The sequence below is a fragment of the Pleurodeles waltl genome, chromosome 12, assembly GCF_031143425.1.
Source record: "Pleurodeles waltl isolate 20211129_DDA chromosome 12, aPleWal1.hap1.20221129, whole genome shotgun sequence".
Lineage (NCBI taxonomy): Eukaryota > Metazoa > Chordata > Amphibia > Caudata > Salamandridae > Pleurodeles > Pleurodeles waltl.
In genome coordinates, this window is record NC_090451.1 from 126459197 (window position 1) to 126485947 (window position 26751).

General features: G+C 42.5%; 12 non-coding genes across 12 annotated transcripts; 6 read left to right on the forward strand and 6 right to left on the reverse strand.

Annotated features, from left to right (window-relative positions):
• Nucleotides 1-2331: 2331 nt before the first annotated feature.
• On the forward strand, nt 2332-2413 carry TRNAL-AAG (transfer RNA leucine (anticodon AAG)). The gene has a single exon. It is a non-coding gene; the product is annotated as a tRNA-Leu (tRNA).
• A 380-nt stretch (nt 2414-2793) lies between these two features.
• Nucleotides 2794-2875, reverse strand: TRNAS-UGA (transfer RNA serine (anticodon UGA)). Its single transcript has one exon. It is a non-coding gene; the product is annotated as a tRNA-Ser (tRNA).
• Nucleotides 2876-6519: 3644 nt separating this feature from the next.
• TRNAL-AAG (transfer RNA leucine (anticodon AAG)) lies at nt 6520-6601 on the forward strand. The gene has a single exon. It is a non-coding gene; the product is annotated as a tRNA-Leu (tRNA).
• Nucleotides 6602-6981: 380 nt separating this feature from the next.
• Nucleotides 6982-7063, reverse strand: TRNAS-UGA (transfer RNA serine (anticodon UGA)). Its single transcript has one exon. It is a non-coding gene; the product is annotated as a tRNA-Ser (tRNA).
• A 3659-nt stretch (nt 7064-10722) lies between these two features.
• Nucleotides 10723-10804, forward strand: TRNAL-AAG (transfer RNA leucine (anticodon AAG)). The gene has a single exon. It is a non-coding gene; the product is annotated as a tRNA-Leu (tRNA).
• Nucleotides 10805-11184: 380 nt separating this feature from the next.
• TRNAS-UGA (transfer RNA serine (anticodon UGA)) lies at nt 11185-11266 on the reverse strand. The gene has a single exon. It is a non-coding gene; the product is annotated as a tRNA-Ser (tRNA).
• Nucleotides 11267-14910: 3644 nt separating this feature from the next.
• Nucleotides 14911-14992, forward strand: TRNAL-AAG (transfer RNA leucine (anticodon AAG)). Its single transcript has one exon. It is a non-coding gene; the product is annotated as a tRNA-Leu (tRNA).
• A 380-nt stretch (nt 14993-15372) lies between these two features.
• TRNAS-UGA (transfer RNA serine (anticodon UGA)) lies at nt 15373-15454 on the reverse strand. The gene has a single exon. It is a non-coding gene; the product is annotated as a tRNA-Ser (tRNA).
• Nucleotides 15455-19113: 3659 nt separating this feature from the next.
• TRNAL-AAG (transfer RNA leucine (anticodon AAG)) lies at nt 19114-19195 on the forward strand. Its single transcript has one exon. It is a non-coding gene; the product is annotated as a tRNA-Leu (tRNA).
• Nucleotides 19196-19575: 380 nt separating this feature from the next.
• On the reverse strand, nt 19576-19657 carry TRNAS-UGA (transfer RNA serine (anticodon UGA)). The gene has a single exon. It is a non-coding gene; the product is annotated as a tRNA-Ser (tRNA).
• Nucleotides 19658-23301: 3644 nt separating this feature from the next.
• TRNAL-AAG (transfer RNA leucine (anticodon AAG)) lies at nt 23302-23383 on the forward strand. Its single transcript has one exon. It is a non-coding gene; the product is annotated as a tRNA-Leu (tRNA).
• A 380-nt stretch (nt 23384-23763) lies between these two features.
• Nucleotides 23764-23845, reverse strand: TRNAS-UGA (transfer RNA serine (anticodon UGA)). The gene has a single exon. It is a non-coding gene; the product is annotated as a tRNA-Ser (tRNA).
• Nucleotides 23846-26751: the final 2906 nt, after the last annotated feature.

Here is a 26751-nt window from a genome sequence, read left to right on the forward strand (position 1 = left end):
CTCTAGAATCCCTAGGATGTTGGAAAAAAAGGACGCAAATTTGGCGTGGATAGCTTATGTGGACAAAAATCTATGAGGGCCTAAGCGCGCCCTGCCCCAAATAGCCAAAAAAATGCCTGGCACCTGAGGGGGAAAAGGCTGGCAGCGAAGGGGTTAAAATGCACTATTTTATTCCAATTTCTTCACTTAGCTTCAGATGAACTATTTTTCCCTCCCACCAACTCCTTTCAAAGTGCACCAGCCACCACTGCCTTGGGTGGGACAGATTGTTTTCGATTGCAGTATGGCAGATTGTTTTGGATTGCAGTGTGGTAGTTTGTTTTTGATTGGAGTGCAGCAGATTGCAGTGGGGTAGATTGTTTTGAATTGGAGTAGGGGAGATTGTTTTGAAGTGGAGTCGGGCAGATTGGAGTGGGGCAGATTGTTTTGGATCGAAGTGGGACAGATTGTTTTGGAGTGGTGCAGATTGTTTTTTATTATAGTGGGGCACATTGGAGTGAGACAGATTTGCTTGGGGTGGGTGGAGAGGATTGGAGTAGGATGAGTTAGAGTGGATTGGATTCGGGTGAGTGATTTGGACTGGAGTGAGGTGGATTAGTGTGGGTGAAGTGGTCTGGATGGGGTGGATTGTAGTGGGGAAGATTGGAGTGGGGTGGATTGAAGTGTACCGCAGGATTATGTGTTAAAGATTAATTTCAGAATTTACACATAATAAAGAAACACTGTTGATTTGCAATATTTTAAACGAGCTAATCGTCATCTTTTGAGAAGAGTGCCCACGAACAAAAGCAAAAGAAAACATGCGTGGAACGTGGGAAAAGACGATTTGGCAAAATAAAAGAAAGTTCGATTTAAATTTAAAACTTAACAGTTTTGGTTGTCCTGCTGGGCATGTTTTTGCCAGTCACAAGCCTTCTGTTTGCAGGGCACTAGAAGGTAAAAGGAAAAAATAGTACCTTGATCAGGTGGGGAGCAGCGGTCAGGCACTGATTAAGCTGAATCAATCAACGCTTGGTCGCTGCTCTACAGAGAGGAACGGAAATGATGCAAGACATGCCTTGATGAATTAGGAAACTGTAAAGAAGAGTGCCACATAAATAAAAAAATGGTGAGAGACATGCGGGCTCCAAGCCCTTTACTGAATACTACAGAGTCTATCAAGCGAGACCCTAAAAAGGTCAGTTAGTTAAAATAAACAAACATTGTTACTTCTAAATATCAATATTCCAAGGACGCCTAGATGGTCGTCAAGCAAAAAGTTCCTAGTGCATGGAGGGGCTTATGGTAGTTCTGAAGAGAGGCAAAGGACTTGGTCAGAGGGTGGCCTTGTTGGTGTGGTAGGGAAGCAATACCTCAAACATTATTACTGGGGTAGGGGAACTTGCAATTCGGAGTAATGAAAATTATCACAAAGCAATCAAGTAATTCCACATCAAAATAACAAGCGTGCGGGCTGACAACCATGCTCTCAGCATCAACGAGCGCAGAGTGAAGTGAATTTTACCATCCTCTGTGCATTTTTATTGCGAGGCTCATTTACATTTGACTTGGCGCGCAGAACGAGTGAGAACCAGGTCAATAGAAACAAAAATCATCTATTTAAAAAGTTTAGTTTCACGTGGGCCTGTTGTCCTTACTTCTTTCAGAATAGCTTTTGAACCTCTGTCCTGTGTGTGTCTGTGACTGTCACGTGAAAGGCAGTCAGGGCATCCAGGTGGACCCCATGTCACCTGGAGCACCGCCCACCAGTGCTGGAGTTTTAAACAGCACCCGGTTGCATTTTGGGACTTGTGCCTTTTCAATGTGAGCTCAAAGACGGGAGCCTGTGAAATTCTATTGGCTAAAAAATATTAACAGCGGAATGTGAATAGGCCACACAAGACATGACGTCACTGGAAAGCTAAACAGTATGTTGGGGAGACTGGGTGCGGCAATAGGGCTGATGTCATGAATACGTGCAACTCCTCAGTTATTTTTGAATGAACTGCTCATTCATTAGATCCCACCCAAAGAAATGAGCCCACCGGTATGAACACTTGTTTCATTAGAAAATGATGGAGTCACATTGCCTATGTAGAGCAGGTGCTTATACCTTGGTTGGAAGTCATTGCTCGGAGAGTGTTGTCTTTTAAGGTGATTGCACTAGGTCCGAGCAGGTGGGAGAAGACTTGTGCAGTGACTGAGTAAGAGAGATAACCTTCAATTACCACATCACCCTCCCGACATTGTAATCATGTCCATGAAATGGTTTATCAACTCGACTTTCCACACTAAGTGAGGAGACTCAGGGTTACGGTGCTCATGAAGTGCACAGACACACTGAGAGCAACAGGTAGCGTGGCCGAGCGGTCTAAGGCCCTGGATTAAGGCTCCAGTCTCTTTGGAGGCGTGGGTTCAAATCCCACCGCTGCCAGAGATGGATTTTTACAGATCTTAATGACGCATCTCCCTTCTGACCCTTCAATTTGCATAAGCAGTGACTCTACCAATAGGTCCCTAATTGTAAAACTCTTTTACAGTCTCCTTCTAAGTAAACTCCTAAACCGTGGACTCCAAGAAATCGGCTGATTGGCGCTGCTGTTGTTTTGCTTCATTCTGCTTAGATCATCTTCAAATGGAAGGTTTAACAAATCATTTGTTCTCCCCACGCGGTCACCCGCTCTTCTCTCTGCAAAATAAAATCGAACCTCTGTTAAATAAAGATTTAAAGTAAATTATCTATCTTCCCAAATAAAGTTGGTAAATGTGTTCTTCACAGTTATTTTAAAAATCAGGTTTAAAATAAACAACAGAGGTAGTCAGCAGGATTCAAACCCGTGCAGGGAACCCCCAAAGGATTTCAAGTCCATCACCTTAACCACTCGGCCATAACTACCAGCTCTCATTGAGCTCTACCGAAACTTTATATCACAACAAAATTGTGCAAAATGGCCGTGCAGACCTATATATGACTCCATTTAGTAGGATCTCTAACTGTGTGCAAAGGGCACATTGCTATGTTTCTGTCTAAGCTTTGCTTTAGGTCTGAGGTCTTAAGAACCAAAGCAGGCTCCACGCACACTTGCCTGCACAAAAAAACAAGCATTTGCAATGCGAAAGGTCTCACATTTGTGAGAGTTAGAGCTATTGGCGTTGCAAATGACAATGTCTTTTACCTAGGTTTTGGTTTTCTTTGGGAAAATTTGATGTGTCCACGTTGTGTTTTGGGGCACTTCCTGTCGCGGGCGCTAGGCCTACCCACACAAGTGAGGTAAAAAATGTTATCGGGAGACTTGGGGAAACATAGAATAGCAAAACAAGAGTTACTGCCCCTTGTCTTTATCTACATTTTTTCCTTCCAAATATAAGACAGTGTGTAAAAAAGACGTCTATTTGAGAAATGCCCTTTAATTCGCATGCTAGTGTGGGCACCCCAGAATTCAGAGATGTGCAAATAACCACTGCTCCTTCACTCCTTATCTTGTGCCCATTTTGGAAATAGAAAGGTTTTCTTGATACCTTTTTTTCACTCTATATACTTCGGCAAATTAATTGCAGTATACCCGGTATAGAATGAAAACCCACTGCAAGGTGCAGCTCATTTATTTTCTCTGGATACCTAGGGTTCTTGATGAACCTACAAGCCCTATATATCCCCGCAACCAGAAGAGTCCAGCAGGCGTAATGGTATATTGCTTTCAAAAATCTGACATTGCAGAAAAAAGTTACAGAGTAAAACGTAGAGGAAAATGGCTGTTTTTTTCTTCTCAATTTCAATATTTTTTTTTTATTTCAGTTGTTATTTTCTGTAGGAAACACTTGTAAGATCTACACAAGTTACCCATTGCTGAATTCAGAATGTTGTCTTCTTTTCAAAAATGTTTAGGTTACTGGGACCCAGCATTGGTTTCACACCCATTTCTGTCACTGACTGGAAGGAGGCTAAAAGCACACAAAATCGTAAAAATGGGGTATGTCCCAGTAAAATGCCAAAATTGTGTTGAAAAATTGGGTTTTCTGATTCAAGTCTGCCTGTCCCTGAAAGCTGGGAAGCTGGTGATTTTAGCAGTGCAAACCCTTTGTTGATGCCAATTTCAGGGACAAAAACCACAAGCCTTCTTCTCCAGCCCTTTTTTCCATTTTTTTCTTTTTTAAAACAAAATGTTTACCGTATTTTGGCTAATTTCTTGGTCTCCTTCAGGGGAACCCACAAAGTCTGGGTACCTCTAGAATCCCTAGGATGTTGGAAAAAAAGGACGCAAATTTGGCGTGGATAGCTTATGTGGACAAAAATCTATGAGGGCCTAAGCGCGCCCTGCCCCAAATAGCCAAAAAAATGCCTGGCACCTGAGGGGGAAAAGGCTGGCAGCGAAGGGGTTAAAATGCACTATTTTATTCCAATTTCTTCACTTAGCTTCAGATGAACTATTTTTCCCTCCCACCAACTCCTTTCAAAGTGCACCAGCCACCACTGCCTTGGGTGGGACAGATTGTTTTCGATTGCAGTATGGCAGATTGTTTTGGATTGCAGTGTGGTAGTTTGTTTTTGATTGGAGTGCAGCAGATTGCAGTGGGGTAGATTGTTTTGAATTGGAGTAGGGGAGATTGTTTTGAAGTGGAGTGGGGCAGATTGTTTTGGATCGAAGTGGGACAGATTGTTTTGGAGTGGTGCAGATTGTTTTTTATTATAGTGGGGCACATTGGAGTGAGACAGATTTGCTTGGGGTGGGTGGAGAGGATTGGAATAGGATGAGTTAGAATGGATTGGATTCGGGTGAGTGATTTGGACTGGAGTGAGGTGGATTAGTGTGGGTGAAGTGGTCTGGATGGGGTGGATTGTAGTGGGGAAGATTGGAGTGGGATGGATTGAAGTGTACCGCAGGATTATGTGTTAAAGATTAATTTCAGAATTTACACATAATAAAGAAACACTGTTGATTTGCAATATTTTAAACGAGCTAATCGTCATCTTTTGAGAAGAGTGCCCACGAACAAAAGCAAAAGAAAACATGCGTGGAACGTGGGAAAAGACGATTTGGCAAAATAAAAGAAAGTTCGATTTAAATTTAAAACTTAACAGTTTTGGTTGTCCTGCTGGGCATGTTTTTGCCAGTCACAAGCCTTCTGTTTGCAGGGCACTAGAAGGTAAAAGGAAAAAATAGTACCTTGATCAGGTGGGGAGCAGCGGTCAGGCACTGATTAAGCTGAATCAATCAACGCTTGGTCGCTGCTCTACAGAGAGGAACGGAAATGATGCAAGACATGCCTTGATGAATTAGGAAACTGTAAAGAAGAGTGCCACATAAATAAAAAAATGGTGAGAGACATGCGGGCTCCAAGCCCTTTACTGAATACTACAGAGTCTATCAAGCGAGACCCTAAAAAGGTCAGTTAGTTAAAATAAACAAACATTGTTACTTCTAAATATCAATATTCCAAGGACGCCTAGATGGTCGTCAAGCAAAAAGTTCCTAGTGCATGGAGGGGCTTATGGTAGTTCTGAAGAGAGGCAAAGGACTTGGTCAGAGGGTGGCCTTGTTGGTGTGGTAGGGAAGCAATACCTCAAACATTATTACTGGGGTAGGGGAACTTGCAATTCGGAGTAATGAAAATTATCACAAAGCAATCAAGTAATTCCACATCAAAATAACAAGCGTGCGGGCTGACAACCATGCTCTCAGCATCAACGAGCGCAGAGTGAAGTGAATTTTACCATCCTCTGTGCATTTTTATTGCGAGGCTCATTTACATTTGACTTGGCGCGCAGAACGAGTGAGAACCCGGTCAATAGAAACAAAAATCATCTATTTAAAAAGTTTAGTTTCACGTGGGCCTGTTGTCCTTACTTCTTTCAGAATAGCTTTTGAACCTCTGTCCTGTGTGTGTCTGTGACTGTCACGTGAAAGGCAGTCAGAGCATCCAGGTGGGCCCCATGTCACCTGGAGCACCGCCCACCAGTGCTGGAGTTTTAAACAGCACCCGGTTGCATTTTGGGACTTGTGCCTTTTCAATGTGAGCTCAAAGACGGGAGCCTGTGAAATTCTATTGGCTAAAAAATATTAACAGCGGAATGTGAATAGGCCACACAAGACATGACGTCACTGGAAAGCTAAACAGTATGTTGGGGAGACTGGGTGCGGCAATAGGGCTGATGTCATGAATACGTGCAACTCCTCAGTTATTTTTGAATGAACTGCTCATTCATTAGATCCCACCCAAAGAAATGAGCCCACCGGTATGAACACTTGTTTCATTAGAAAATGATGGAGTCACATTGCCTATGTAGAGCAGGTGCTTATACCTTGGTTGGAAGTCATTGCTCGGAGAGTGTTGTCTTTTAAGGTGATTGCACTAGGTCCGAGCAGGTGGGAGAAGACTTGTGCAGTGACTGAGTAAGAGAGATAACCTTCAATTACCACATCACCCTCCCGACATTGTAATCATGTCCATGAAATGGTTTATCAACTCGACTTTCCACACTAAGTGAGGAGACTCAGGGTTACGGTGCTCATGAAGTGCACAGACACACTGAGAGCAACAGGTAGCGTGGCCGAGCGGTCTAAGGCCCTGGATTAAGGCTCCAGTCTCTTTGGAGGCGTGGGTTCAAATCCCACCGCTGCCAGAGATGGATTTTTACAGATCTTAATGACGCATCTCCCTTCTGACCCTTCAATTTGCATAAGCAGTGACTCTACCAATAGGTCCCTAATTGTAAAACTCTTTTACAGTCTCCTTCTAAGTAAACTCCTAAACCGTGGACTCCAAGAAATCGGCTGATTGGCGCTGCTGTTGTTTTGCTTCATTCTGCTTAGATCATCTTCAAATGGAAGGTTTAACAAATCATTTGTTCTCCCCACGCGGTCACCCGCTCTTCTCTCTGCAAAATAAAATCGAACCTCTGTTAAATAAAGATTTAAAGTAAATTATCTATCTTCCCAAATAAAGTTGGTAAATGTGTTCTTCACAGTTATTTTAAAAATCAGGTTTAAAATAAACAACAGAGGTAGTCAGCAGGATTCAAACCCGTGCAGGGAACCCCCAAAGGATTTCAAGTCCATCACCTTAACCACTCGGCCATAACTACCAGCTCTCATTGAGCTCTACCGAAACTTTATATCACAACAAAATTGTGCAAAATGGCCGTGCAGACCTATATATGACTCCATTTAGTAGGATCTCTAACTGTGTGCAAAGGGCACATTGCTATGTTTCTGTCTAAGCTTTGCTTTAGGTCTGAGGTCTTAAGAACCAAAGCAGGCTCCACGCACACTTGCCTGCACAAAAAAACAAGCATTTGCAATGCGAAAGGTCTCACATTTGTGAGAGTTAGAGCTATTGGCGTTGCAAATGACAATGTCTTTTACCTAGGTTTTGGTTTTCTTTGGGAAAATTTGATGTGTCCACGTTGTGTTTTGGGGCACTTCCTGTCGCGGGCGCTAGGCCTACCCACACAAGTGAGGTAAAAAATGTTATCGGGAGACTTGGGGAAACATAGAATAGCAAAACAAGAGTTACTGCCCCTTGTCTTTATCTACATTTTTTCCTTCCAAATATAAGACAGTGTGTAAAAAAGACGTCTATTTGAGAAATGCCCTTTAATTCGCATGCTAGTGTGGGCACCCCAGAATTCAGAGATGTGCAAATAACCACTGCTCCTTCACTCCTTATCTTGTGCCCATTTTGGAAATAGAAAGGTTTTCTTGATACCTTTTTTTCACTCTATATACTTCGGCAAATTAATTGCAGTATACCCGGTATAGAATGAAAACCCACTGCAAGGTGCAGCTCATTTATTTTCTCTGGATACCTAGGGTTCTTGATGAACCTACAAGCCCTATATATCCCCGCAACCAGAAGAGTCCAGCAGGCGTAATGGTATATTGCTTTCAAAAATCTGACATTGCAGAAAAAAGTTACAGAGTAAAACGTAGAGGAAAATGGCTGTTTTTTTCTTCTCAATTTCAATATTTTTTTTTTATTTCAGTTGTTATTTTCTGTAGGAAACACTTGTAAGATCTACACAAGTTACCCATTGCTGAATTCAGAATGTTGTCTTCTTTTCAAAAATGTTTAGGTTACTGGGACCCAGCATTGGTTTCACACCCATTTCTGTCACTGACTGGAAGGAGGCTAAAAGCACACAAAATCGTAAAAATGGGGTATGTCCCAGTAAAATGCCAAAATTGTGTTGAAAAATTGGGTTTTCTGATTCAAGTCTGCCTGTCCCTGAAAGCTGGGAAGCTGGTGATTTTAGCAGTGCAAACCCTTTGTTGATGCCAATTTCAGGGACAAAAACCACAAGCCTTCTTCTCCAGCCCTTTTTTCCATTTTTTTCTTTTTTAAAACAAAATGTTTACCGTATTTTGGCTAATTTCTTGGTCTCCTTCAGGGGAACCCACAAAGTCTGGGTACCTCTAGAATCCCTAGGATGTTGGAAAAAAAGGACGCAAATTTGGCGTGGATAGCTTATGTGGACAAAAATCTATGAGGGCCTAAGCGCGCCCTGCCCCAAATAGCCAAAAAAATGCCTGGCACCTGAGGGGGAAAAGGCTGGCAGCGAAGGGGTTAAAATGCACTATTTTATTCCAATTTCTTCACTTAGCTTCAGATGAACTATTTTTCCCTCCCACCAACTCCTTTCAAAGTGCACCAGCCACCACTGCCTTGGGTGGGACAGATTGTTTTCGATTGCAGTATGGCAGATTGTTTTGGATTGCAGTGTGGTAGTTTGTTTTTGATTGGAGTGCAGCAGATTGCAGTGGGGTAGATTGTTTTGAATTGGAGTAGGGGAGATTGTTTTGAAGTGGAGTCGGGCAGATTGGAGTGGGGCAGATTGTTTTGGATCGAAGTGGGACAGATTGTTTTGGAGTGGTGCAGATTGTTTTTTATTATAGTGGGGCACATTGGAGTGAGACAGATTTGCTTGGGGTGGGTGGAGAGGATTGGAGTAGGATGAGTTAGAGTGGATTGGATTCGGGTGAGTGATTTGGACTGGAGTGAGGTGGATTAGTGTGGGTGAAGTGGTCTGGATGGGGTGGATTGTAGTGGGGAAGATTGGAGTGGGGTGGATTGAAGTGTACCGCAGGATTATGTGTTAAAGATTAATTTCAGAATTTACACATAATAAAGAAACACTGTTGATTTGCAATATTTTAAACGAGCTAATCGTCATCTTTTGAGAAGAGTGCCCACGAACAAAAGCAAAAGAAAACATGCGTGGAACGTGGGAAAAGACGATTTGGCAAAATAAAAGAAAGTTCGATTTAAATTTAAAACTTAACAGTTTTGGTTGTCCTGCTGGGCATGTTTTTGCCAGTCACAAGCCTTCTGTTTGCAGGGCACTAGAAGGTAAAAGGAAAAAATAGTACCTTGATCAGGTGGGGAGCAGCGGTCAGGCACTGATTAAGCTGAATCAATCAACGCTTGGTCGCTGCTCTACAGAGAGGAACGGAAATGATGCAAGACATGCCTTGATGAATTAGGAAACTGTAAAGAAGAGTGCCACATAAATAAAAAAATGGTGAGAGACATGCGGGCTCCAAGCCCTTTACTGAATACTACAGAGTCTATCAAGCGAGACCCTAAAAAGGTCAGTTAGTTAAAATAAACAAACATTGTTACTTCTAAAAATCAATATTCCAAGGACGCCTAGATGGTCGTCAAGCAAAAAGTTCCTAGTGCATGGAGGGGCTTATGGTAGTTCTGAAGAGAGGCAAAGGACTTGGTCAGAGGGTGGCCTTGTTGGTGTGGTAGGGAAGCAATACCTCAAACATTATTACTGGGGTAGGGGAACTTGCAATTCGGAGTAATGAAAATTATCACAAAGCAATCAAGTAATTCCACATCAAAATAACAAGCGTGCGGGCTGACAACCATGCTCTCAGCATCAACGAGCGCAGAGTGAAGTGAATTTTACCATCCTCTGTGCATTTTTATTGCGAGGCTCATTTACATTTGACTTGGCGCGCAGAACGAGTGAGAACCAGGTCAATAGAAACAAAAATCATCTATTTAAAAAGTTTAGTTTCACGTGGGCCTGTTGTCCTTACTTCTTTCAGAATAGCTTTTGAACCTCTGTCCTGTGTGTGTCTGTGACTGTCACGTGAAAGGCAGTCAGGGCATCCAGGTGGACCCCATGTCACCTGGAGCACCGCCCACCAGTGCTGGAGTTTTAAACAGCACCCGGTTGCATTTTGGGACTTGTGCCTTTTCAATGTGAGCTCAAAGACGGGAGCCTGTGAAATTCTATTGGCTAAAAAATATTAACAGCGGAATGTGAATAGGCCACACAAGACATGACGTCACTGGAAAGCTAAACAGTATGTTGGGGAGACTGGGTGCGGCAATAGGGCTGATGTCATGAATACGTGCAACTCCTCAGTTATTTTTGAATGAACTGCTCATTCATTAGATCCCACCCAAAGAAATGAGCCCACCGGTATGAACACTTGTTTCATTAGAAAATGATGGAGTCACATTGCCTATGTAGAGCAGGTGCTTATACCTTGGTTGGAAGTCATTGCTCGGAGAGTGTTGTCTTTTAAGGTGATTGCACTAGGTCCGAGCAGGTGGGAGAAGACTTGTGCAGTGACTGAGTAAGAGAGATAACCTTCAATTACCACATCACCCTCCCGACATTGTAATCATGTCCATGAAATGGTTTATCAACTCGACTTTCCACACTAAGTGAGGAGACTCAGGGTTACGGTGCTCATGAAGTGCACAGACACACTGAGAGCAACAGGTAGCGTGGCCGAGCGGTCTAAGGCCCTGGATTAAGGCTCCAGTCTCTTTGGAGGCGTGGGTTCAAATCCCACCGCTGCCAGAGATGGATTTTTACAGATCTTAATGACGCATCTCCCTTCTGACCCTTCAATTTGCATAAGCAGTGACTCTACCAATAGGTCCCTAATTGTAAAACTCTTTTACAGTCTCCTTCTAAGTAAACTCCTAAACCGTGGACTCCAAGAAATCGGCTGATTGGCGCTGCTGTTGTTTTGCTTCATTCTGCTTAGATCATCTTCAAATGGAAGGTTTAACAAATCATTTGTTCTCCCCACGCGGTCACCCGCTCTTCTCTCTGCAAAATAAAATCGAACCTCTGTTAAATAAAGATTTAAAGTAAATTATCTATCTTCCCAAATAAAGTTGGTAAATGTGTTCTTCACAGTTATTTTAAAAATCAGGTTTAAAATAAACAACAGAGGTAGTCAGCAGGATTCAAACCCGTGCAGGGAACCCCCAAAGGATTTCAAGTCCATCACCTTAACCACTCGGCCATAACTACCAGCTCTCATTGAGCTCTACCGAAACTTTATATCACAACAAAATTGTGCAAAATGGCCGTGCAGACCTATATATGACTCCATTTAGTAGGATCTCTAACTGTGTGCAAAGGGCACATTGCTATGTTTCTGTCTAAGCTTTGCTTTAGGTCTGAGGTCTTAAGAACCAAAGCAGGCTCCACGCACACTTGCCTGCACAAAAAAACAAGCATTTGCAATGCGAAAGGTCTCACATTTGTGAGAGTTAGAGCTATTGGCGTTGCAAATGACAATGTCTTTTACCTAGGTTTTGGTTTTCTTTGGGAAAATTTGATGTGTCCACGTTGTGTTTTGGGGCACTTCCTGTCGCGGGCGCTAGGCCTACCCACACAAGTGAGGTAAAAAATGTTATCGGGAGACTTGGGGAAACATAGAATAGCAAAACAAGAGTTACTGCCCCTTGTCTTTATCTACATTTTTTCCTTCCAAATATAAGACAGTGTGTAAAAAAGACGTCTATTTGAGAAATGCCCTTTAATTCGCATGCTAGTGTGGGCACCCCAGAATTCAGAGATGTGCAAATAACCACTGCTCCTTCACTCCTTATCTTGTGCCCATTTTGGAAATAGAAAGGTTTTCTTGATACCTTTTTTTCACTCTATATACTTCGGCAAATTAATTGCAGTATACCCGGTATAGAATGAAAACCCACTGCAAGGTGCAGCTCATTTATTTTCTCTGGATACCTAGGGTTCTTGATGAACCTACAAGCCCTATATATCCCCGCAACCAGAAGAGTCCAGCAGGCGTAATGGTATATTGCTTTCAAAAATCTGACATTGCAGAAAAAAGTTACAGAGTAAAACGTAGAGGAAAATGGCTGTTTTTTTCTTCTCAATTTCAATATTTTTTTTTTATTTCAGTTGTTATTTTCTGTAGGAAACACTTGTAAGATCTACACAAGTTACCCATTGCTGAATTCAGAATGTTGTCTTCTTTTCAAAAATGTTTAGGTTACTGGGACCCAGCATTGGTTTCACACCCATTTCTGTCACTGACTGGAAGGAGGCTAAAAGCACACAAAATCGTAAAAATGGGGTATGTCCCAGTAAAATGCCAAAATTGTGTTGAAAAATTGGGTTTTCTGATTCAAGTCTGCCTGTCCCTGAAAGCTGGGAAGCTGGTGATTTTAGCAGTGCAAACCCTTTGTTGATGCCAATTTCAGGGACAAAAACCACAAGCCTTCTTCTCCAGCCCTTTTTTCCATTTTTTTCTTTTTTAAAACAAAATGTTTACCGTATTTTGGCTAATTTCTTGGTCTCCTTCAGGGGAACCCACAAAGTCTGGGTACCTCTAGAATCCCTAGGATGTTGGAAAAAAAGGACGCAAATTTGGCGTGGATAGCTTATGTGGACAAAAATCTATGAGGGCCTAAGCGCGCCCTGCCCCAAATAGCCAAAAAAATGCCTGGCACCTGAGGGGGAAAAGGCTGGCAGCGAAGGGGTTAAAATGCACTATTTTATTCCAATTTCTTCACTTAGCTTCAGATGAACTATTTTTCCCTCCCACCAACTCCTTTCAAAGTGCACCAGCCACCACTGCCTTGGGTGGGACAGATTGTTTTCGATTGCAGTATGGCAGATTGTTTTGGATTGCAGTGTGGTAGTTTGTTTTTGATTGGAGTGCAGCAGATTGCAGTGGGGTAGATTGTTTTGAATTGGAGTAGGGGAGATTGTTTTGAAGTGGAGTGGGGCAGATTGTTTTGGATCGAAGTGGGACAGATTGTTTTGGAGTGGTGCAGATTGTTTTTTATTATAGTGGGGCACATTGGAGTGAGACAGATTTGCTTGGGGTGGGTGGAGAGGATTGGAATAGGATGAGTTAGAATGGATTGGATTCGGGTGAGTGATTTGGACTGGAGTGAGGTGGATTAGTGTGGGTGAAGTGGTCTGGATGGGGTGGATTGTAGTGGGGAAGATTGGAGTGGGATGGATTGAAGTGTACCGCAGGATTATGTGTTAAAGATTAATTTCAGAATTTACACATAATAAAGAAACACTGTTGATTTGCAATATTTTAAACGAGCTAATCGTCATCTTTTGAGAAGAGTGCCCACGAACAAAAGCAAAAGAAAACATGCGTGGAACGTGGGAAAAGACGATTTGGCAAAATAAAAGAAAGTTCGATTTAAATTTAAAACTTAACAGTTTTGGTTGTCCTGCTGGGCATGTTTTTGCCAGTCACAAGCCTTCTGTTTGCAGGGCACTAGAAGGTAAAAGGAAAAAATAGTACCTTGATCAGGTGGGGAGCAGCGGTCAGGCACTGATTAAGCTGAATCAATCAACGCTTGGTCGCTGCTCTACAGAGAGGAACGGAAATGATGCAAGACATGCCTTGATGAATTAGGAAACTGTAAAGAAGAGTGCCACATAAATAAAAAAATGGTGAGAGACATGCGGGCTCCAAGCCCTTTACTGAATACTACAGAGTCTATCAAGCGAGACCCTAAAAAGGTCAGTTAGTTAAAATAAACAAACATTGTTACTTCTAAATATCAATATTCCAAGGACGCCTAGATGGTCGTCAAGCAAAAAGTTCCTAGTGCATGGAGGGGCTTATGGTAGTTCTGAAGAGAGGCAAAGGACTTGGTCAGAGGGTGGCCTTGTTGGTGTGGTAGGGAAGCAATACCTCAAACATTATTACTGGGGTAGGGGAACTTGCAATTCGGAGTAATGAAAATTATCACAAAGCAATCAAGTAATTCCACATCAAAATAACAAGCGTGCGGGCTGACAACCATGCTCTCAGCATCAACGAGCGCAGAGTGAAGTGAATTTTACCATCCTCTGTGCATTTTTATTGCGAGGCTCATTTACATTTGACTTGGCGCGCAGAACGAGTGAGAACCCGGTCAATAGAAACAAAAATCATCTATTTAAAAAGTTTAGTTTCACGTGGGCCTGTTGTCCTTACTTCTTTCAGAATAGCTTTTGAACCTCTGTCCTGTGTGTGTCTGTGACTGTCACGTGAAAGGCAGTCAGAGCATCCAGGTGGGCCCCATGTCACCTGGAGCACCGCCCACCAGTGCTGGAGTTTTAAACAGCACCCGGTTGCATTTTGGGACTTGTGCCTTTTCAATGTGAGCTCAAAGACGGGAGCCTGTGAAATTCTATTGGCTAAAAAATATTAACAGCGGAATGTGAATAGGCCACACAAGACATGACGTCACTGGAAAGCTAAACAGTATGTTGGGGAGACTGGGTGCGGCAATAGGGCTGATGTCATGAATACGTGCAACTCCTCAGTTATTTTTGAATGAACTGCTCATTCATTAGATCCCACCCAAAGAAATGAGCCCACCGGTATGAACACTTGTTTCATTAGAAAATGATGGAGTCACATTGCCTATGTAGAGCAGGTGCTTATACCTTGGTTGGAAGTCATTGCTCGGAGAGTGTTGTCTTTTAAGGTGATTGCACTAGGTCCGAGCAGGTGGGAGAAGACTTGTGCAGTGACTGAGTAAGAGAGATAACCTTCAATTACCACATCACCCTCCCGACATTGTAATCATGTCCATGAAATGGTTTATCAACTCGACTTTCCACACTAAGTGAGGAGACTCAGGGTTACGGTGCTCATGAAGTGCACAGACACACTGAGAGCAACAGGTAGCGTGGCCGAGCGGTCTAAGGCCCTGGATTAAGGCTCCAGTCTCTTTGGAGGCGTGGGTTCAAATCCCACCGCTGCCAGAGATGGATTTTTACAGATCTTAATGACGCATCTCCCTTCTGACCCTTCAATTTGCATAAGCAGTGACTCTACCAATAGGTCCCTAATTGTAAAACTCTTTTACAGTCTCCTTCTAAGTAAACTCCTAAACCGTGGACTCCAAGAAATCGGCTGATTGGCGCTGCTGTTGTTTTGCTTCATTCTGCTTAGATCATCTTCAAATGGAAGGTTTAACAAATCATTTGTTCTCCCCACGCGGTCACCCGCTCTTCTCTCTGCAAAATAAAATCGAACCTCTGTTAAATAAAGATTTAAAGTAAATTATCTATCTTCCCAAATAAAGTTGGTAAATGTGTTCTTCACAGTTATTTTAAAAATCAGGTTTAAAATAAACAACAGAGGTAGTCAGCAGGATTCAAACCCGTGCAGGGAACCCCCAAAGGATTTCAAGTCCATCACCTTAACCACTCGGCCATAACTACCAGCTCTCATTGAGCTCTACCGAAACTTTATATCACAACAAAATTGTGCAAAATGGCCGTGCAGACCTATATATGACTCCATTTAGTAGGATCTCTAACTGTGTGCAAAGGGCACATTGCTATGTTTCTGTCTAAGCTTTGCTTTAGGTCTGAGGTCTTAAGAACCAAAGCAGGCTCCACGCACACTTGCCTGCACAAAAAAACAAGCATTTGCAATGCGAAAGGTCTCACATTTGTGAGAGTTAGAGCTATTGGCGTTGCAAATGACAATGTCTTTTACCTAGGTTTTGGTTTTCTTTGGGAAAATTTGATGTGTCCACGTTGTGTTTTGGGGCACTTCCTGTCGCGGGCGCTAGGCCTACCCACACAAGTGAGGTAAAAAATGTTATCGGGAGACTTGGGGAAACATAGAATAGCAAAACAAGAGTTACTGCCCCTTGTCTTTATCTACATTTTTTCCTTCCAAATATAAGACAGTGTGTAAAAAAGACGTCTATTTGAGAAATGCCCTTTAATTCGCATGCTAGTGTGGGCACCCCAGAATTCAGAGATGTGCAAATAACCACTGCTCCTTCACTCCTTATCTTGTGCCCATTTTGGAAATAGAAAGGTTTTCTTGATACCTTTTTTTCACTCTATATACTTCGGCAAATTAATTGCAGTATACCCGGTATAGAATGAAAACCCACTGCAAGGTGCAGCTCATTTATTTTCTCTGGATACCTAGGGTTCTTGATGAACCTACAAGCCCTATATATCCCCGCAACCAGAAGAGTCCAGCAGGCGTAATGGTATATTGCTTTCAAAAATCTGACATTGCAGAAAAAAGTTACAGAGTAAAACGTAGAGGAAAATGGCTGTTTTTTTCTTCTCAATTTCAATATTTTTTTTTTATTTCAGTTGTTATTTTCTGTAGGAAACACTTGTAAGATCTACACAAGTTACCCATTGCTGAATTCAGAATGTTGTCTTCTTTTCAAAAATGTTTAGGTTACTGGGACCCAGCATTGGTTTCACACCCATTTCTGTCACTGACTGGAAGGAGGCTAAAAGCACACAAAATCGTAAAAATGGGGTATGTCCCAGTAAAATGCCAAAATTGTGTTGAAAAATTGGGTTTTCTGATTCAAGTCTGCCTGTCCCTGAAAGCTGGGAAGCTGGTGATTTTAGCAGTGCAAACCCTTTGTTGATGCCAATTTCAGGGACAAAAACCACAAGCCTTCTTCTCCAGCCCTTTTTTCCATTTTTTTCTTTTTTAAAACAAAATGTTTACCGTATTTTGGCTAATTTCTTGGTCTCCTTCAGGGGAACCCACAAAGTCTGGGTACCTCTAGAATCCCTAGGATGTTGGAAAAAAAGGACGCAAATTTGGCGTGGATAGCTTATGTGGACAAAAATCTATGAGGGCCTAAGCGCGCCCTGCCCCAAATAGCCAAAAAAATGCCTGGCACCTGAGGGGGAAAAGGCTGGCAGCGAAGGGGTTAAAATGCACTATTTTATTCCAATTTCTTCACTTAGCTTCAGATGAACTATTTTTCCCTCCCACCAACTCCTTTCAAAGTGCACCAGCCACCACTGCCTTGGGTGGGACAGATTGTTTTCGATTGCAGTATGGCAGATTGTTTTGGATTGCAGTGTGGTAGTTTGTTTTTGATTGGAGTGCAGCAGATTGCAGTGGGGTAGATTGTTTTGAATTGGAGTAGGGGAGATTGTTTTGAAGTGGAGTCGGGCAGATTGGAGTGGGGCAGATTGTTTTGGATCGAAGTGGGACAGATTGTTTTGGAGTGGTGCAGATTGTTTTTTATTATAGTGGGGCACATTGGAGTGAGACAGATTTGCTTGGGGTGGGTGGAGAGGATTGGAGTAGGATGAGTTAGAGTGGATTGGATTCGGGTGAGTGATTTGGACTGGAGTGAGGTGGATTAGTGTGGGTGAAGTGGTCTGGATGGGGTGGATTGTAGTGGGGAAGATTGGAGTGGGGTGGATTGAAGTGTACCGCAGGATTATGTGTTAAAGATTAATTTCAGAATTTACACATAATAAAGAAACACTGTTGATTTGCAATATTTTAAACGAGCTAATCGTCATCTTTTGAGAAGAGTGCCCACGAACAAAAGCAAAAGAAAACATGCGTGGAACGTGGGAAAAGACGATTTGGCAAAATAAAAGAAAGTTCGATTTAAATTTAAAACTTAACAGTTTTGGTTGTCCTGCTGGGCATGTTTTTGCCAGTCACAAGCCTTCTGTTTGCAGGGCACTAGAAGGTAAAAGGAAAAAATAGTACCTTGATCAGGTGGGGAGCAGCGGTCAGGCACTGATTAAGCTGAATCAATCAACGCTTGGTCGCTGCTCTACAGAGAGGAACGGAAATGATGCAAGACATGCCTTGATGAATTAGGAAACTGTAAAGAAGAGTGCCACATAAATAAAAAAATGGTGAGAGACATGCGGGCTCCAAGCCCTTTACTGAATACTACAGAGTCTATCAAGCGAGACCCTAAAAAGGTCAGTTAGTTAAAATAAACAAACATTGTTACTTCTAAAAATCAATATTCCAAGGACGCCTAGATGGTCGTCAAGCAAAAAGTTCCTAGTGCATGGAGGGGCTTATGGTAGTTCTGAAGAGAGGCAAAGGACTTGGTCAGAGGGTGGCCTTGTTGGTGTGGTAGGGAAGCAATACCTCAAACATTATTACTGGGGTAGGGGAACTTGCAATTCGGAGTAATGAAAATTATCACAAAGCAATCAAGTAATTCCACATCAAAATAACAAGCGTGCGGGCTGACAACCATGCTCTCAGCATCAACGAGCGCAGAGTGAAGTGAATTTTACCATCCTCTGTGCATTTTTATTGCGAGGCTCATTTACATTTGACTTGGCGCGCAGAACGAGTGAGAACCAGGTCAATAGAAACAAAAATCATCTATTTAAAAAGTTTAGTTTCACGTGGGCCTGTTGTCCTTACTTCTTTCAGAATAGCTTTTGAACCTCTGTCCTGTGTGTGTCTGTGACTGTCACGTGAAAGGCAGTCAGGGCATCCAGGTGGACCCCATGTCACCTGGAGCACCGCCCACCAGTGCTGGAGTTTTAAACAGCACCCGGTTGCATTTTGGGACTTGTGCCTTTTCAATGTGAGCTCAAAGACGGGAGCCTGTGAAATTCTATTGGCTAAAAAATATTAACAGCGGAATGTGAATAGGCCACACAAGACATGACGTCACTGGAAAGCTAAACAGTATGTTGGGGAGACTGGGTGCGGCAATAGGGCTGATGTCATGAATACGTGCAACTCCTCAGTTATTTTTGAATGAACTGCTCATTCATTAGATCCCACCCAAAGAAATGAGCCCACCGGTATGAACACTTGTTTCATTAGAAAATGATGGAGTCACATTGCCTATGTAGAGCAGGTGCTTATACCTTGGTTGGAAGTCATTGCTCGGAGAGTGTTGTCTTTTAAGGTGATTGCACTAGGTCCGAGCAGGTGGGAGAAGACTTGTGCAGTGACTGAGTAAGAGAGATAACCTTCAATTACCACATCACCCTCCCGACATTGTAATCATGTCCATGAAATGGTTTATCAACTCGACTTTCCACACTAAGTGAGGAGACTCAGGGTTACGGTGCTCATGAAGTGCACAGACACACTGAGAGCAACAGGTAGCGTGGCCGAGCGGTCTAAGGCCCTGGATTAAGGCTCCAGTCTCTTTGGAGGCGTGGGTTCAAATCCCACCGCTGCCAGAGATGGATTTTTACAGATCTTAATGACGCATCTCCCTTCTGACCCTTCAATTTGCATAAGCAGTGACTCTACCAATAGGTCCCTAATTGTAAAACTCTTTTACAGTCTCCTTCTAAGTAAACTCCTAAACCGTGGACTCCAAGAAATCGGCTGATTGGCGCTGCTGTTGTTTTGCTTCATTCTGCTTAGATCATCTTCAAATGGAAGGTTTAACAAATCATTTGTTCTCCCCACGCGGTCACCCGCTCTTCTCTCTGCAAAATAAAATCGAACCTCTGTTAAATAAAGATTTAAAGTAAATTATCTATCTTCCCAAATAAAGTTGGTAAATGTGTTCTTCACAGTTATTTTAAAAATCAGGTTTAAAATAAACAACAGAGGTAGTCAGCAGGATTCAAACCCGTGCAGGGAACCCCCAAAGGATTTCAAGTCCATCACCTTAACCACTCGGCCATAACTACCAGCTCTCATTGAGCTCTACCGAAACTTTATATCACAACAAAATTGTGCAAAATGGCCGTGCAGACCTATATATGACTCCATTTAGTAGGATCTCTAACTGTGTGCAAAGGGCACATTGCTATGTTTCTGTCTAAGCTTTGCTTTAGGTCTGAGGTCTTAAGAACCAAAGCAGGCTCCACGCACACTTGCCTGCACAAAAAAACAAGCATTTGCAATGCGAAAGGTCTCACATTTGTGAGAGTTAGAGCTATTGGCGTTGCAAATGACAATGTCTTTTACCTAGGTTTTGGTTTTCTTTGGGAAAATTTGATGTGTCCACGTTGTGTTTTGGGGCACTTCCTGTCGCGGGCGCTAGGCCTACCCACACAAGTGAGGTAAAAAATGTTATCGGGAGACTTGGGGAAACATAGAATAGCAAAACAAGAGTTACTGCCCCTTGTCTTTATCTACATTTTTTCCTTCCAAATATAAGACAGTGTGTAAAAAAGACGTCTATTTGAGAAATGCCCTTTAATTCGCATGCTAGTGTGGGCACCCCAGAATTCAGAGATGTGCAAATAACCACTGCTCCTTCACTCCTTATCTTGTGCCCATTTTGGAAATAGAAAGGTTTTCTTGATACCTTTTTTTCACTCTATATACTTCGGCAAATTAATTGCAGTATACCCGGTATAGAATGAAAACCCACTGCAAGGTGCAGCTCATTTATTTTCTCTGGATACCTAGGGTTCTTGATGAACCTACAAGCCCTATATATCCCCGCAACCAGAAGAGTCCAGCAGGCGTAATGGTATATTGCTTTCAAAAATCTGACATTGCAGAAAAAAGTTACAGAGTAAAACGTAGAGGAAAATGGCTGTTTTTTTCTTCTCAATTTCAATATTTTTTTTTTATTTCAGTTGTTATTTTCTGTAGGAAACACTTGTAAGATCTACACAAGTTACCCATTGCTGAATTCAGAATGTTGTCTTCTTTTCAAAAATGTTTAGGTTACTGGGACCCAGCATTGGTTTCACACCCATTTCTGTCACTGACTGGAAGGAGGCTAAAAGCACACAAAATCGTAAAAATGGGGTATGTCCCAGTAAAATGCCAAAATTGTGTTGAAAAATTGGGTTTTCTGATTCAAGTCTGCCTGTCCCTGAAAGCTGGGAAGCTGGTGATTTTAGCAGTGCAAACCCTTTGTTGATGCCAATTTCAGGGACAAAAACCACAAGCCTTCTTCTCCAGCCCTTTTTTCCATTTTTTTCTTTTTTAAAACAAAATGTTTACCGTATTTTGGCTAATTTCTTGGTCTCCTTCAGGGGAACCCACAAAGTCTGGGTACCTCTAGAATCCCTAGGATGTTGGAAAAAAAGGACGCAAATTTGGCGTGGATAGCTTATGTGGACAAAAATCTATGAGGGCCTAAGCGCGCCCTGCCCCAAATAGCCAAAAAAATGCCTGGCACCTGAGGGGGAAAAGGCTGGCAGCGAAGGGGTTAAAATGCACTATTTTATTCCAATTTCTTCACTTAGCTTCAGATGAACTATTTTTCCCTCCCACCAACTCCTTTCAAAGTGCACCAGCCACCACTGCCTTGGGTGGGACAGATTGTTTTCGATTGCAGTATGGCAGATTGTTTTGGATTGCAGTGTGGTAGTTTGTTTTTGATTGGAGTGCAGCAGATTGCAGTGGGGTAGATTGTTTTGAATTGGAGTAGGGGAGATTGTTTTGAAGTGGAGTGGGGCAGATTGTTTTGGATCGAAGTGGGACAGATTGTTTTGGAGTGGTGCAGATTGTTTTTTATTATAGTGGGGCACATTGGAGTGAGACAGATTTGCTTGGGGTGGGTGGAGAGGATTGGAATAGGATGAGTTAGAATGGATTGGATTCGGGTGAGTGATTTGGACTGGAGTGAGGTGGATTAGTGTGGGTGAAGTGGTCTGGATGGGGTGGATTGTAGTGGGGAAGATTGGAGTGGGATGGATTGAAGTGTACCGCAGGATTATGTGTTAAAGATTAATTTCAGAATTTACACATAATAAAGAAACACTGTTGATTTGCAATATTTTAAACGAGCTAATCGTCATCTTTTGAGAAGAGTGCCCACGAACAAAAGCAAAAGAAAACATGCGTGGAACGTGGGAAAAGACGATTTGGCAAAATAAAAGAAAGTTCGATTTAAATTTAAAACTTAACAGTTTTGGTTGTCCTGCTGGGCATGTTTTTGCCAGTCACAAGCCTTCTGTTTGCAGGGCACTAGAAGGTAAAAGGAAAAAATAGTACCTTGATCAGGTGGGGAGCAGCGGTCAGGCACTGATTAAGCTGAATCAATCAACGCTTGGTCGCTGCTCTACAGAGAGGAACGGAAATGATGCAAGACATGCCTTGATGAATTAGGAAACTGTAAAGAAGAGTGCCACATAAATAAAAAAATGGTGAGAGACATGCGGGCTCCAAGCCCTTTACTGAATACTACAGAGTCTATCAAGCGAGACCCTAAAAAGGTCAGTTAGTTAAAATAAACAAACATTGTTACTTCTAAATATCAATATTCCAAGGACGCCTAGATGGTCGTCAAGCAAAAAGTTCCTAGTGCATGGAGGGGCTTATGGTAGTTCTGAAGAGAGGCAAAGGACTTGGTCAGAGGGTGGCCTTGTTGGTGTGGTAGGGAAGCAATACCTCAAACATTATTACTGGGGTAGGGGAACTTGCAATTCGGAGTAATGAAAATTATCACAAAGCAATCAAGTAATTCCACATCAAAATAACAAGCGTGCGGGCTGACAACCATGCTCTCAGCATCAACGAGCGCAGAGTGAAGTGAATTTTACCATCCTCTGTGCATTTTTATTGCGAGGCTCATTTACATTTGACTTGGCGCGCAGAACGAGTGAGAACCCGGTCAATAGAAACAAAAATCATCTATTTAAAAAGTTTAGTTTCACGTGGGCCTGTTGTCCTTACTTCTTTCAGAATAGCTTTTGAACCTCTGTCCTGTGTGTGTCTGTGACTGTCACGTGAAAGGCAGTCAGAGCATCCAGGTGGGCCCCATGTCACCTGGAGCACCGCCCACCAGTGCTGGAGTTTTAAACAGCACCCGGTTGCATTTTGGGACTTGTGCCTTTTCAATGTGAGCTCAAAGACGGGAGCCTGTGAAATTCTATTGGCTAAAAAATATTAACAGCGGAATGTGAATAGGCCACACAAGACATGACGTCACTGGAAAGCTAAACAGTATGTTGGGGAGACTGGGTGCGGCAATAGGGCTGATGTCATGAATACGTGCAACTCCTCAGTTATTTTTGAATGAACTGCTCATTCATTAGATCCCACCCAAAGAAATGAGCCCACCGGTATGAACACTTGTTTCATTAGAAAATGATGGAGTCACATTGCCTATGTAGAGCAGGTGCTTATACCTTGGTTGGAAGTCATTGCTCGGAGAGTGTTGTCTTTTAAGGTGATTGCACTAGGTCCGAGCAGGTGGGAGAAGACTTGTGCAGTGACTGAGTAAGAGAGATAACCTTCAATTACCACATCACCCTCCCGACATTGTAATCATGTCCATGAAATGGTTTATCAACTCGACTTTCCACACTAAGTGAGGAGACTCAGGGTTACGGTGCTCATGAAGTGCACAGACACACTGAGAGCAACAGGTAGCGTGGCCGAGCGGTCTAAGGCCCTGGATTAAGGCTCCAGTCTCTTTGGAGGCGTGGGTTCAAATCCCACCGCTGCCAGAGATGGATTTTTACAGATCTTAATGACGCATCTCCCTTCTGACCCTTCAATTTGCATAAGCAGTGACTCTACCAATAGGTCCCTAATTGTAAAACTCTTTTACAGTCTCCTTCTAAGTAAACTCCTAAACCGTGGACTCCAAGAAATCGGCTGATTGGCGCTGCTGTTGTTTTGCTTCATTCTGCTTAGATCATCTTCAAATGGAAGGTTTAACAAATCATTTGTTCTCCCCACGCGGTCACCCGCTCTTCTCTCTGCAAAATAAAATCGAACCTCTGTTAAATAAAGATTTAAAGTAAATTATCTATCTTCCCAAATAAAGTTGGTAAATGTGTTCTTCACAGTTATTTTAAAAATCAGGTTTAAAATAAACAACAGAGGTAGTCAGCAGGATTCAAACCCGTGCAGGGAACCCCCAAAGGATTTCAAGTCCATCACCTTAACCACTCGGCCATAACTACCAGCTCTCATTGAGCTCTACCGAAACTTTATATCACAACAAAATTGTGCAAAATGGCCGTGCAGACCTATATATGACTCCATTTAGTAGGATCTCTAACTGTGTGCAAAGGGCACATTGCTATGTTTCTGTCTAAGCTTTGCTTTAGGTCTGAGGTCTTAAGAACCAAAGCAGGCTCCACGCACACTTGCCTGCACAAAAAAACAAGCATTTGCAATGCGAAAGGTCTCACATTTGTGAGAGTTAGAGCTATTGGCGTTGCAAATGACAATGTCTTTTACCTAGGTTTTGGTTTTCTTTGGGAAAATTTGATGTGTCCACGTTGTGTTTTGGGGCACTTCCTGTCGCGGGCGCTAGGCCTACCCACACAAGTGAGGTAAAAAATGTTATCGGGAGACTTGGGGAAACATAGAATAGCAAAACAAGAGTTACTGCCCCTTGTCTTTATCTACATTTTTTCCTTCCAAATATAAGACAGTGTGTAAAAAAGACGTCTATTTGAGAAATGCCCTTTAATTCGCATGCTAGTGTGGGCACCCCAGAATTCAGAGATGTGCAAATAACCACTGCTCCTTCACTCCTTATCTTGTGCCCATTTTGGAAATAGAAAGGTTTTCTTGATACCTTTTTTTCACTCTATATACTTCGGCAAATTAATTGCAGTATACCCGGTATAGAATGAAAACCCACTGCAAGGTGCAGCTCATTTATTTTCTCTGGATACCTAGGGTTCTTGATGAACCTACAAGCCCTATATATCCCCGCAACCAGAAGAGTCCAGCAGGCGTAATGGTATATTGCTTTCAAAAATCTGACATTGCAGAAAAAAGTTACAGAGTAAAACGTAGAGGAAAATGGCTGTTTTTTTCTTCTCAATTTCAATATTTTTTTTTTATTTCAGTTGTTATTTTCTGTAGGAAACACTTGTAAGATCTACACAAGTTACCCATTGCTGAATTCAGAATGTTGTCTTCTTTTCAAAAATGTTTAGGTTACTGGGACCCAGCATTGGTTTCACACCCATTTCTGTCACTGACTGGAAGGAGGCTAAAAGCACACAAAATCGTAAAAATGGGGTATGTCCCAGTAAAATGCCAAAATTGTGTTGAAAAATTGGGTTTTCTGATTCAAGTCTGCCTGTCCCTGAAAGCTGGGAAGCTGGTGATTTTAGCAGTGCAAACCCTTTGTTGATGCCAATTTCAGGGACAAAAACCACAAGCCTTCTTCTCCAGCCCTTTTTTCCATTTTTTTCTTTTTTAAAACAAAATGTTTACCGTATTTTGGCTAATTTCTTGGTCTCCTTCAGGGGAACCCACAAAGTCTGGGTACCTCTAGAATCCCTAGGATGTTGGAAAAAAAGGACGCAAATTTGGCGTGGATAGCTTATGTGGACAAAAATCTATGAGGGCCTAAGCGCGCCCTGCCCCAAATAGCCAAAAAAATGCCTGGCACCTGAGGGGGAAAAGGCTGGCAGCGAAGGGGTTAAAATGCACTATTTTATTCCAATTTCTTCACTTAGCTTCAGATGAACTATTTTTCCCTCCCACCAACTCCTTTCAAAGTGCACCAGCCACCACTGCCTTGGGTGGGACAGATTGTTTTCGATTGCAGTATGGCAGATTGTTTTGGATTGCAGTGTGGTAGTTTGTTTTTGATTGGAGTGCAGCAGATTGCAGTGGGGTAGATTGTTTTGAATTGGAGTAGGGGAGATTGTTTTGAAGTGGAGTGGGGCAGATTGTTTTGGATCGAAGTGGGACAGATTGTTTTGGAGTGGTGCAGATTGTTTTTTATTATAGTGGGGCACATTGGAGTGAGACAGATTTGCTTGGGGTGGGTGGAGAGGATTGGAATAGGATGAGTTAGTATGGATTGGATTCGGGTGAGTGATTTGGACTGGAGTGAGGTGGATTAGTGTGGGTGAAGTGGTCTGGATGGGGTGGATTGTAGTGGGGAAGATTGGAGTGGGATGGATTGAAGTGTACCGCAGGATTATGTGTTAAAGATTAATTTCAGAATTTACACATAATAAAGAAACACTGTTGATTTGCAATATTTTAAACGAGCTAATCGTCATCTTTTGAGAAGAGTGCCCACGAACAAAAGCAAAAGAAAACATGCGTGGAACGTGGGAAAAGACGATTTGGCAAAATAAAAGAAAGTTCGATTTAAATTTAAAACTTAACAGTTTTGGTTGTCCTGCTGGGCATGTTTTTGCCAGTCACAAGCCTTCTGTTTGCAGGGCACTAGAAGGTAAAAGGAAAAAATAGTACCTTGATCAGGTGGGGAGCAGCGGTCAGGCACTGATTAAGCTGAATCAATCAACGCTTGGTCGCTGCTCTACAGAGAGGAACGGAAATGATGCAAGACATGCCTTGATGAATTAGGAAACTGTAAAGAAGAGTGCCACATAAATAAAAAAATGGTGAGAGACATGCGGGCTCCAAGCCCTTTACTGAATACTACAGAGTCTATCAAGCGAGACCCTAAAAAGGTCAGTTAGTTAAAATAAACAAACATTGTTACTTCTAAAAATCAATATTCCAAGGACGCCTAGATGGTCGTCAAGCAAAAAGTTCCTAGTGCATGGAGGGGCTTATGGTAGTTCTGAAGAGAGGCAAAGGACTTGGTCAGAGGGTGGCCTTGTTGGTGTGGTAGGGAAGCAATACCTCAAACATTATTACTGGGGTAGGGGAACTTGCAATTCGGAGTAATGAAAATTATCACAAAGCAATCAAGTAATTCCACATCAAAATAACAAGCGTGCGGGCTGACAACCATGCTCTCAGCATCAACGAGCGCAGAGTGAAGTGAATTTTACCATCCTCTGTGCATTTTTATTGCGAGGCTCATTTACATTTGACTTGGCGCGCAGAACGAGTGAGAACCAGGTCAATAGAAACAAAAATC